At 40.4% G+C, this 13002-nt stretch overlaps 1 long non-coding RNA gene across 1 annotated transcript; it reads right to left on the reverse strand.

Annotated features, from left to right (window-relative positions):
* Positions 1–457: 457 nt before the first annotated feature.
* Positions 458–11470, reverse strand: LOC107150195. Its single transcript, XR_001504546.2, has 4 exons — positions 11343–11470; positions 10498–10575; positions 2346–2413; positions 458–542 (listed from the first exon to the last, which is right to left on the reverse strand). It is a non-coding gene; the product is annotated as an uncharacterized LOC107150195 (long non-coding RNA).
* Between the last annotated feature and the right edge of the window lie 1532 nt (positions 11471–13002).

The following is a 13002-nucleotide window of genomic DNA, read 5'->3' on the forward strand; positions in this document are numbered from 1 at the left end:
CTAGGATCTCAGAATGTGGCTCCAATGGTGTTCAAGATGAAGTGATTTGGCAGATACCTAATTCCATGACAGTGTGCTTTAAAGGAGGGTGGGGATTTGGGAAGAGCCACACAGAGGGAAGACATTGTGAAGATATGGAAATGAGTCATCTACAAGCCAAGGAGAAAGGTGCGCACAGATCCATCTTCCCAACCCTGCTGACATCTTGCCCCCCATTTCAGCCTCCAAACGTGGGACAATCCCTCTTGCCTAAGCCTGCCAGTCTGCAGTCCTTTGTCAAGGCAGCTCTTGAAACCTAACACTCCTTATTCCCCATCTTTTCTCCCTTCCTCTACCAGTTTGTTAGTTGGTTCCTTGTGACTTTCTTAGGGCTTATGGCTTTTGCATTTTTAATTGCCATCCTAATCTTTATGTTTGCTGAAGACTTAGTTCTGTCATAAAATGTATTCAGCTCTTACCGTCAGATCTTTTCCTATGGTTTCCTCTGGCATCTGAGTTGACTTTGCCTTTTGTTTGCTTCATTGAAGTTGGTGGTTTATTCACTTATTGAGAAACAGATTTGGAAACAATTTATAAGAAGAACAATTAAAAAGAGAAAACAACCACCAAACCGACATCAAACAAAACACACATGCAAAGGCCAGCCCTGTTCTGCAGGATGCATAGCGTGGGTCTTAGTTACTGAACTGTCTACAGTTTTAAAATAATTGACTTATAATATGACTGATTAAAACTGTCATTGTTGTTCTTGATATGGAGATTCTAGGGCACACTAGGAGTGTTCACATCTTGAGCTAATGATCCACCCATTTTCTTGTCTGAGAAGATTTCGGAGGAGCCTGGGCTGCCATAGCTTCAACCTCTAGACACGGTACACCTATCACTGCTCATATTGTGGCTTCTGCCAAGTTTCTGTAGTTTTCCACCTAAGAGCATATGAGGAAAGCTAAGTCCTCTGTGAAAATGCTACCCAGGGATCCCTAGCCATCCTGGGTGGTCACTGGTTCCAGGACCAGTCACAGACTTCTGGGACTGTGTGCAGCTCTGTTTTTATGTATCAATAATAACTCTTTGTTGTCGAGTCGTTTTTCCATTGTATGAATGTACCACAATTTTCTTATCCATTCCTCTGTTGATGGACATTTAAACTTATTCATATTTTTGTCTGTTACAAACAAAACTGTTTTGAATATTCATGGGCAAGTCTTAGATGGACGTCAGCTTCCATCTCTGTGGGTAAATACCTAAGAAGTGAGATGGCTCCATCTTTTGGCAGGTATATGTTTAACATTTTAAGAAGCTTCTGAACTATTGTCCACAGTGGCTGTGTTATTTCCATTCCTAAGCAATATACACAAGCATTCCAGGTGCTCCACATTTTTGCATTTTGACATGTGTCTGGTGTTCTAGTTTGTATTTTAATTTACATTTTCCAAATGACGAAGGATGATGAGTCTTTATTTTTGTGATTATTTGCAATTAGTATATCATATTTGGTGGAGCTTATGTTCAAAACTTTCGCCTGCTTAAATAATGGGTTGTTTATTTTATTATTATTTGGTTCTGAAAGTTCTTTACATATTTTTTATTAGTTCTTTATCAAATAAAAAGTTCACAAATACTTTGTTCCAATCTGTGGTTTATGTTTTCCTTTTTTTAAATGGCGTGTTTTGAAAAGCAGAGGTTTAAATTTTGATAAAGTTCAGTATACTAATTTTATTTTTAATTTGAATTGTTTCAATGATCAGAAAATATATTGTTAGGAGGACAATTCTTCTCAAATTGAGCTATGGGCTCAATGTATCCTCAAAGAAAATCTCAACATGATTTTAGTAGAAATTGTCAAAATGATACTAAAATTTGGAAAGGCAAGAGGCTTAGATAACTGAAGCAACTTTAAAAAAGAAATAGATTGGAAGACTAACTCTACTTGGTTCCGAGAATTACTGTTACAGCTGTAGTAATCAAGACAGCATGGCCTTGGCCTCAAAGAGACCAAAAGATCCACAGAAAAGGGTGGGGAGTTTGGAAATAGACCCACATTTATGTACAGATGACTTTAGAGGAAGGCACAAAAGCAATTCAGTGACAAAGACGTATTTTCAACAAATTGTGCTGGGACAATTAGACATCCATATATTTTAAGAAACAGAACCTTGATCTATACTTCACAGTACGTCAAAAAGTAACTAGAAATCAAAGTGGACCTCAGTGTTACCTAGTAATATGAACTCATAGGAGGAAACAGGAGAATATCGTTGTGATCTTTGGGTAGAAAAAGCTTTCTCAGCCATAACTCATATTCTTATAGTCTGTTTTTAGGGCCATTCTTTGTACAAACTTACTTTAGCTTTGTCTCCTGAGAACATGGAGTTGGTTGCAGGTTGGTTCTCTACAGTGGGGACTTGAAATCCTAGGAAGGCAGTAATGAGGAAAAAGAGAGATGAGTTAGAAGCATTCTGAAGAGACCCACATACTGGTTATTCAGGGCTAATAGATATTTCTGGAAAGTCTATGTGGAGTGACTGCGATTATTTAAAAGCAGAAAGGGCTAGACATGCCCGGACCATCTCCATCTGCCTCTGGCCCCTTTCCTCAGTTCCCACTGGTTTTGTTCAGCATAGCCTTCCAATTAGTCACGGGGGGATGAAGTCTGTGGTATCCAGGCAGGTTAGAGACGGATGCGACAGCTGAAGTGGTATATCACAGGTGCACTTGAGGTCCTGCTGAGGACTGTTCTCTCCCCAGGGAAAGACCAGAGCAGTAAGGAGACCTGGCACCAGCAGGGTCAGTCAGCAAGCTCCATTGAACAACTGGATGATCAGATGGGGTCCAAGAGTTCTGCGATGGTACATAAACTTGTTGCAGAGGAAACTTTAGTGAGGACGTAGGAAAACAAGAGTCAGTGAGGGGAATGTATAGGAAACCAATGATTCAAACATCTAGAAGATGCAGCATAACTGCAGTTGGTTTTTTTTATTCCTATTCTATGAATACTTCATGTGTAAAGGACCGTGGGTTCACTTAATAGTTTTAAAAAGCAATAAGGGCAGATATTATAATTTATTTTTGAATAATAAGCAAAAGATACTTTTTCAAGTTCCATGACTTAAAATTGGCAGAGGTGTTCATTCCTCCTATTACCTAACACTCCTCCATGCAAAGCTGGGGAGCAAAACATCTCTGGCACAGGATCTTTGAAAGTGCTACTTTATTACTTAGTAGGCTCCATCAGAAAAGATTGTCATTAATTTTAGGAATATTCGATGATTCTAATGGCGGGGATAAAGCATTTCAACTTTTTGTTAACACAATACACAATTTTGGGGGTTTATGCCAATTACATATTTAGTCCTCATAATGTCTTTCACATTCATCTTTCCTCCTCTAAGTAGTTAGAAGTATTCTATTTTATGTGCTTACACCAATGAATTAGAATATACTTTACTGGGTTTATTTATATTTTATATGTTGAGGGATTTCTTGAAAGTTTTAACATCTACAATTTAGCTAAAAATCACCTATATTTATTGAACAAGAACGTGAGCGCAAAATCAGTATTTCTGACAAAATGATAAAGAGAGATTCAGGTCAAGTAGAATTTTTGTAGTTATTCCACTTATTATCCACATCATAATACTCCACTCACCATCTTCCTTAAGCCTTATCAGTCGTTCTTTTTCTTCTCCCAAATATCTTTTGTGTAACTAGATATCCTGATGTCCTTCTCCGAGATGTCTTTTGTGTTATGAGACTTCCTCATGTCCTTGGGCATAGGCAAGGACTCAGGCCAGGCTTTGCTGTGGTCCTGTCTACTCCATCTTGGGGCAGATCCATGGCCAAGTCTAACCTAAGAATTTAAAGTCACTTCAAAGTTAAGTGCCTATAATTTTACAGATGGAAAGGGACATATATGAAAACTTATCCCCAAGGCTTCATTTCAAAGACAAGTACCAGGAGGTCCTGAGAGATGGTGAATTCCAGTTACATAGCTCTGGAGGGTTGGAGCTGGGAATATGATCCATGGATTTTAAGTGGAGACTCATTGCCCTTTTAAGTTGTTCTGTCTCATATGTGTCCTCCAGGGTGGATTGCTTTCTCACCCAACTTTGACTGAGCCACAACTCTTTATTCTTGGGGAAGATAATCATGTAGAATAAAAGTCACAACTTTGGAAGAAATTCCATTTAAGTGAGAAAGAAATCCAGATTTTCCAAAATCATCTCAATGAACATTATAAAAAATAGAATGACAGACATTTGCTGCAGTTGAAAACCCTCATAATCAAAGACCATCAAATAATAAATGGTCAACAACTCTCAATAAGAAACCAAAATCTTAATTGCCAATAGCAAAAGCAAAGGAATTGGCTGTATCAGTGCACCAGGAAGGAAGTTATTTCAGATGCATTATGAGTCAAACATAAAATTTCACTGAAAGCTGGTATACAAAGTTCTATGTGAAACCATTATCTTCTCACTACCTTTTTTTAAAATTTTTTTTTATGGGAGTCAAGCTCAATGAGAGCCAGTTCTGATAAGTCAAAATAGAAATACCCATCCCAGGCAAATGGATTCTAAAACTCTTCTGCTTAATGATTCATAAGGAAGAAAAGTAGTGAGTATTTAATTTTATTTTTATTAGAAATTCTATTTCCATTTGTGTATTATTGTCAACAGCATATTGACCCACATAATATGTTTAGTACCTTGAAATGTCTTAGAAAGTAGGCATTGGTGTCCCTCCAATCTCTGAGCGCTGAATTCTGTAGAGCTTGGAGTTGCCTGGTACAACTGCTGGGTACTCAATGAATGCACATATTATGCCCATAAATCCTGACATTGTGGAGCACTGCCTTTGGAAGAAACGTTATTCAGTGCCTTGACATTTGGCTTCTTAGAGTTAAAAATGAATGGTGTATGCTGAATTTTAGAGACTTGCATATGAAAGTCTTCAACATCTAATTATTTCATGGAAGGGTTCTGCTACTGTCAGAGATTGACACTTAATAGAGAATTCCAGAAAATTCTTCCATGTGGGGGAAGAAATCAAATGAATTAACAAACTAATAAGTAAAGCAAATGAGCAAGATGGGAAGAAAACACCACACCCTTTACAGTTCACAGGGACCAAGGCTCTGGCTGCTTCTCTAAATGCCAAGGGCTTGGCCTAGTTGATGTGTTTTATTATAGTGAGTTTCCATTGCTTATTCAGATTGTGCTTGGAAGGAAGACTCTATTAAGTCTGGGAATGATGACTGTTTTCTGTGATTTCATTAGGCAGGGACATTAATTACATGGGAAAACTCCTTTGACTTATATAAAATTTAAAATATAAATATAAAAATTTATAGTAATAATAATGATATAAATCTAATAATTTTTTCGTCTATTTAATTCTTTTAAAGTATTTTATGTATTTTGGACTCCTTTCCTAGATGCACGTCATAAATAAAAGTGATTATGGGCAAGCAGGAATATGTGGAAACATAATTCAGTTTTAGTGTTTAATATGGGACAGAGAACACAGTTAAGTTCAGTTTATTTTTATGTTCCCTTCTGCTTGACTGGCATATCTAAAGCTACTGAAAAATCCATATTGGAGATATGAAAGAGACAAATGGCTTTGCTGAGAGATATTCTGCTTTTTACAAGCCTGTTTCTGGTGAGTGATGTTTTGCCTTTAGCAATGGTAGTTCAGTGTGGATGTTGCCTACCTTACATCTCCACAAAGGCTGAAGGAAATCCCACCTCATTGCCCTAACAATTATTTAGCTTTATGTGACACATTCTTGACCCTGTCCCTGAAACTAATCATTCTTCCCATTTATTTTGGGACCTCCTCATTTTGCATTTATTTCACTTGGATTTCTTCACAGTCTGTACCTTATATTTTATACCGTTACTCTCTGTTTCCTCTACATTCATTGATCAGAATAACCCGTAAAATCAATAAGCTGATAATTAATACTGTTAATGCCATTGCAAGACGCTGGGTTGCATCCATGGAGAATGGTAGAGGGAGCTTGCTCTGGTTTAGCCTGAAGAAGACACAAAGGGGAGTCATCAAAGCTGCTTTCAGCTGCTACAAACCCTGTTTTGAGGGAGATGGTGTACTTGCTCCAAGTGGCTCCAGGAAATTGGACTAAGATTCATATCTTAGAATCCTAAAGGAACTCAGTTTTCTATATAAAGTAAGAATTTCTTAATGAGTAGGGCCAGCTCCCAAATGCAGAGGATTTCTTGGAAGGATATGAAAACATCTGAGTTGTTTGCATGGTTTCTCAGGAATACCGAGCTTGCTGAGTGCTGGAGAGGTGGCATTAATGATACTCATTTATGGATGGCTTATAGGCTGGCAGGAAACCTAAGTGCTCTACACAGTTATAATTTAATTTTTGCAACAAGCCCATGAAGCAGGAGCATGTATTATCCATGCTTTAATGATGATGGTACTGAGATGTGGGGTGTTGGACCTTAACCCAGACTCCTATCTCCAGTGCCCCATCTCCAGGGCTCCATCCAGCTTTATCTGAGGGAGACTGCATGCTTTAGGGAACTAGTATGGCAAAGGGAGAAGAGGAAGATATTCAAAGAAGAAGATGGCCAGGATTTACCTCCTTCTGTGAAAAAAAAATATAGGATTCAATATTATCCTTCTTTCCTCTAAGAGTTCCTTTGATGGATGTGTCCTGAATCCAGGGGATTGCACTTGCCAGGCCCCTTGCTGGGAAGATGTGGTTTGGACTCCACCAACATAGAGTACTTGTAATGATGTAGAGGAAGTTATGATTCTCCAATGGCAGCTCTAGGCAGGTGGATGGGCACCATGGTGGGAGAATCAGGAAATCTGGTGATAGCTTTGAACCGTGCTCCTGAGAATCGTTTATTTGTGTCAATGGTTTCTGCTGTTCCCAATGTTTGGACTTTCTCCGAGCCACAATTCTCCCATTCTTCCAAAGGGTGTGTGAGGCCAACTTGTCTGAAATCCCTGGAGCTGATTTGCTTTTTCTGACTGAATACTCCTCAGTACATGTTAAGAAAAAATGATCCTTTCCATTTACTTGGGCCTCTATTGTGTGCATAAAGCCCTGGTATTTATTGTAGGCAGTAACCTTCAAAGGAGCAAGTAAAAAGGGAGGTGGAGTGGTTGAGAAAGTGGGCACTTCGTGGGTTGGCCCCATCCTCCACTCACAGGCCAGGTGGGGCATCTTCCTGCAACTGTGTTTCCATAGGCCTCTCTGCCAGTCGTCAGCATGAAGCCAGGCAGTAATATGCCTGTGTCCCTCCAAAGCCCACATAGTCCCAGGTCAGTGACCTGGTATTAAAAGAAAACACTGTTAGGAGTCAAGAGCTTTGTACTTTCCTACACCACCTATTGACTGTCAGCCCTTGACTAAATGATTTAGGGCTCTGGTTGATGTCCCTGGCTATAAATCATGGAAAGGCTACTTCATGATCCTCAGAGGCCTTTCTTAGAAATGCAATTGGCCTCACCCAAGCTGTCCCTCACAACTTCACGTAGCAAATAAGAAATGGGGATAATTCAGAAGAGAAATGTGGAAAACTTGGATCCAATATTTTTCAGACATATTCCCAGAACATTCTGGAGCAGAACTTATCACAAATCTTTGTTTATAGTATTTTTGGTTCAGAGTGGTTGGGGAAAGAGCATCCCAGCTGCCCAACTAACTACTCCTCATCTGAGCAAGCATACTTTTGGGGGCCCTGTCTGCATTTCTGTTTTCCCACTTCAAAAGTCAGAGTGTCTGCAGACTCCAGACATCTGGATTCAAGTAAGTAGGTAATTTATTGCAATGGTGGTCAAAGGTAGGTTTACAACAGGGAGAAAATGCTGACCTTAGCAACTCTGCATATCTAAAGATCAGGCAGAAAGAAGGTCTTTTTTCTAGGGAGGAGTCCTTGAGGCCTGTGGAGAAGTGGCTTGCTGTGAGCAGGGGCATGTTCCCCCAGGTGAGCAGCTCAAGGCTACCTGTGAGACCAGTCAGTTCTCTAACAGGGCTGTCTAGAAGGTTCCTATGTATGCATTCTAATACCTACTGTAGATCAAGAGTTGGCCAAAGCAGGAGAGAAACCTGAGTCAAGTTTGGTCAAGGTGATTGTCGGGTATTTTGAACAGGTTGGTCTGTGGGGACAAGCAGTTCAGCTCATCATTGATTGAAAAGGCACAGAGTGAGAATTCAGAGCATCCATGGACTCTGTAAAATATTGTCCTAGGTAAATATTAGGGTCTGTTTTAGTCAGTTTTATGTTACAGTGATCAAATGACCTAACAAGATCAACTTACAGGAGGAAAAGTTTATTTTGTTTTATGGTTTCAGAGTTCATTCTGTGACCAGCTGACCATAGCTCTGGGCTCAAGGCCGGACAGAACCTTGTGATGGAAGGGCATATGGCAGAAGAAAGTGGCTCAGGACATGATAGCCAGGAAGTGGAAAGACAGCTCTGCTCACCAGGAACAAAACATAAACTCCAAAGGCCTGTCCCCAGTGACCTACTTCCTCCAGCCACACCCTACCTGCCTACCATTACCACCCAGTTCATCCATATGAGTGAATAAATCTGCTGATTAGATTCCAGCTCTCATAATCTACTCCTTTCACCTTGAATATTCTTGCATTGCCTCACACATGAGCTTTGGGGGGATACAGCATATCTAAACCATATGGGATAATTCATGAGTCTCATTTGAGTCATTTCATAAAGAGGGTGATCTTTATAGTGAGGGTTGCCTGCAATACAAAAGGGTAAGAACTTTAATTGTGGCCATTTGCCAGAACCTCAAGGCTTAGGTCAAGGTCAACATTGTCATGGAAGACTGAGAGGAAGAATCCTTAATCTGTTTCTGACCTCTGTGAGCATAAGAATTCCCACAAATTCCCAGAGGATGGTGGCCTCGGGTCAGGCTCCTTGGATGCAGTTGCAGACAGGGGTCATGATGCATGGAACTGACTTCAGGGTTGCTAATGGGGAACACCTTCATGAGGCCAGATATGTGCAGTAGATGGCCAAACAAGGCTGTGGCTTCAGATGTGATCTTCAGAGAGGACTTGGGGTGTCAATAAATTTGCAGAAAAGGGTGACCTTGCCTCTCAAATGCATCAAGCATCCTTGGCTGAGGGAAACCCCAGGAAATGGCTCTGGTTGGACAAGGGTGATTCCCTGAGAAGGATACAGGCAAGTGTTCTCACCACATGACATGTAGAGAAGTAGGAGATTAACTCCCCTGTCCAGGAAAGGGCTACGGAGTGGAGGTCACCCAGCAAGATAACAAGCATCCATTTTCCACGGGGCTCTTTGTTTGGTAAATATGCTAACAGCAATATTGATTAGAGTTTTATTCTGGAACTTGGTTTTTAGTTTCTAGTTTGATCCAGAGGTCACATGGGAATCATGCCATTGACAGCACAATTTCCCAGTGTTTCTGAATAGAAAATGCATGAGGCCATTAAGACATCAGTACTAGAAATATTGGTAAACCAGTAAAGCATCTGGTTGATTGTCCCCAAATTCTTTCCCATGCCTTCTTTCTGCACTTTCTTCCATTAAGTCCTGTGCCATCAGCATTTCCTGTGAGGGTCATTTGTTCTGGGAAGGTTTTTGGAATCCGATCTTGGTTCAGATCCTCCATATGACATAGGGCAAGTCTGTCGCATAGAGGGTTATTCAGAGTGTCCTCAGGCAAGCTGGGAATAGAAGTCTCTGTGAGAATAGGATGAGCCGATGTGCTAGTGCAGTGTCTGCCCCATGGCAGGTGCTCAGTAAAGGGTGGCTATGGCTATTGTCATTGTCCATGCCTGTCTCCTTCCCCAGATTACCAACTTCCTGTCTGTCTAAATCTTAGGCATCCTTCAGACCCTTCTCGAGCACCTCTCCACCCTATCACATCCTTTTCTCCATGATGACCCTTCACGAAAACTTCTGTATAGCCCAAGTCAAAGGGTTTTCTGCTGCAGATGAAGCTGCATCCATGAGCCATGCCTAGAGTATGAAGAGACTGATGAGCACTTCCCCCTCCTCTTCTTTGGATCCTGTAGGAAGCATAGGACAGTAACATGCTGCAGGGACTTTAAATCTCAGATGCTTCTATTTTACCTACCATTGGAAAAATTATGTAGAAAGAAATGCATCTGAGATGTGTCATTTTTATTTAAGACCAATTGCCATATTTAACCAATAAATGTTAATTTGTAAGTAATATTCACAGACAATTAGCAGCATGAGTTTATGATCACCCCAGTATAAAATCCACAGGATTGCCTCCCTGTCACCAATCCCTCAAAATAGGGAGTTTTCCCCCTCTTGTAAAGAGTATGTACACTGTATAGTCAAAATCAAATGAAAAACAAATGAACAGAAATAAAATAATAATAAAAAAAACTCATGCAGACTCCAGAATGATTTCATAATGAACTGAATTCAAAAGGTTTTTTTTTAAAGATCCCAAATTTTAAAAAAGAGGCATTTTGTACTTTACCATTTTATAAAGGTGATGATGGCAGAATCAGTCATTCTTGTGCTGTGTTTTTCTTCTTTTTCAATTGTGGCTGTCAGACTAAAAGTTCAAAACGCAGTCAAATATCAGATATGCATTTGAAAAGCACCATGTCTACTATATTTAATATAATTATAATTTCTCAATATTTTATTCACAACAAAGTCATATTATGATAGCAAGACATATTAGCATATTTATAATTTTACCCTTTGTGCCCAGCCAATAACTTGCAGGCTCTCTAATTTGAAGGATCTTTTGTTTAAATTTAACTACCTTCCCTCTGCAAACAACACCATTGACCTTAATGTCAGGCAACATTATCTGCTCAGTAATTTGCACCAATAGGCTCATTGTATTTCATTTAGCAGAATGCTTATCAGGGAAAGACAGGAAGAGAGAAAGCCACAGTCTTTTGTAAAATAAATGGAAGTCATAATAATAAAAAAGATAGGAGTTCAGGAAGCAGATTGGGAAAGCATGCAGACAGGTGGTAGACAGAGCTGATATTTGTTCCCTGGGAGCAAGGCCATGGGAAACCGGATTACAGCTGGGCAGCCACAGCAGCTTAGTGGTAGGAGCATGTGGGTTGTGATCCCTTGATCCCCATTCCAGGTGCCTGGGAAATTCCACCTATAGCTTTTGGGATTTTAAATAAAGGATACAGTTGCTAAAATAGCCTGTGAAAGGTAGAGGTGGAAAAAGAAGTGGGAGTTAGTTCTAAGGTCTCTGAACAGTGGAAGGGAACTCCTGAAATGTAGACTTGTCTGTCATTCATTCAATAAGTCTTTGTTTAATATCTCATTTGGGTCTCCTACAGGACTTACAGTTTTGTGGTCCTAGGCAGAAAACAAATTAGCCAAGAAGAAATCACAGGTAAAGAAACGACCAGACAATGGGAGCACAATGCAGAGAATTAAAGTAGGGTCACAAGGGAGAGGGGCTATTGCTGCTCTCTGCCTGGCATGTCAGAAGGGCTGTACAGAAACATAAGATCGATATTGAACTTTGAGTTGCAAAAGGGAGGGATGCATCAGAAACCACCTGCCAGGAGCGCAGAGCTGGTGCCCAGGGCTAAGCACAAAGGCCGATGGGAAGGGGCCTGCAAGGAGCTGGACCATAGGCAGCGTCAGAGGTGAATCCAGCCCCGCGTTAGTCAAAGTGGTGAGCACCGGTTTTGTCCAGGAGGAAAAGCCAAGGTCCATCCTGATTTTTAAGGAAATAAGTGGACATTTTAGAAGGAGGAGGGAGCAGATAGGGAGAACCTCTGGGCTCAGTGGAGCAAGGGAACTGAAAAGTGACAAAATTGGAAAGAAGTCAGTCCACGTGAAAGCTCTGGGTTTGCCAGTCCACGTATTAAGGGAGCTAGGCTCTGAGCCCCCAAAGAAGCTGGGGTCAGGATATTTCAAAGGAATGGCTCTCGTGTCCTTGGAAAGACATACTATACCTGTACACAGGTGCTCCTCTACTTACGATGAAGTTATATCATAAGTTGAAAAGATCATTAGATCAAAAGTGCTGTGAATACACACCTAAGCTACTAAGCATCAAGCACAGGCTAGACTAACATGCTGACATTACTCACTACAGTGGGGAAAATGTATCTAACATAAATCTGTGTTATAATGAAGTATTGGAGATCTTGTGTCACTTATTGAATACTATACGGAAAGTGAAGCACAGAATGGCTTCTGTGGATCCTTGCCCCTTGCACAGCTGAACATACAGAACTGAACAGTCCCTGAAGCACCGAGACGAGGAGGATGCTGCGGTGACAGGGCCATCAATTTCTGACTGGGGGCTGTACCTCCATGCCTTTGCTTAGCATTTACAGAGCATTTTGCCAGCCCAGGAAAATATCAAAATTCAAAATTCAAAGCAGGTTTATACTGAATGTTTGTCGCTTTGCATTATTCTAAAGTCAAAAATTCCCAAGTTGAACCATCTGGGGCCCAACTGTAAATGTGAAAGGTAAAGAGAAGGATCCAAAGATGTAGCCCATTTTAGTAAGAGATTTAAGAAAAGGTCGTATCATCAGGTATTTGCTGGAATAAAGGGTAAATTTGCCCAGCATGCTTCAGCTCTCTTGGGCAGAGACTTTAATGGGCTGGGTTATCCAATGGATATGGCATGGAGTTGCTATGAACTATGTTAATGTTTGATCCAGCTTCTTAGTGTGATGTTGGGGAGAAAAATACTAGGTCATATATGATTATCTTTCCAACCAAAGTCAGAGCTTACAGGTTTTCTGCTGGGTCATTTTTGTGGATATTTAGTTATTGTGGCTTTTGATTGGTAGCTCTTATTTCTGTTGCATTTAAACCACAGAACTGATCTTTGACAGAATTGTCATTGAGTGTCAGATTTGAATCAGCACAAGGTTATGAGCAATCTGAAACACTATAATGAAAATTTTCTTGGACTATTAGATTGTGGATCAGAAACAAGATAAAAACAACCATAAAGTATACACACAAACATGTATGC

This window comes from Marmota marmota, unplaced genomic scaffold (genome assembly GCF_001458135.2).
Source record: "Marmota marmota marmota unplaced genomic scaffold, marMar, whole genome shotgun sequence".
Taxonomy (NCBI): Eukaryota; Metazoa; Chordata; class Mammalia; order Rodentia; family Sciuridae; genus Marmota; species Marmota marmota.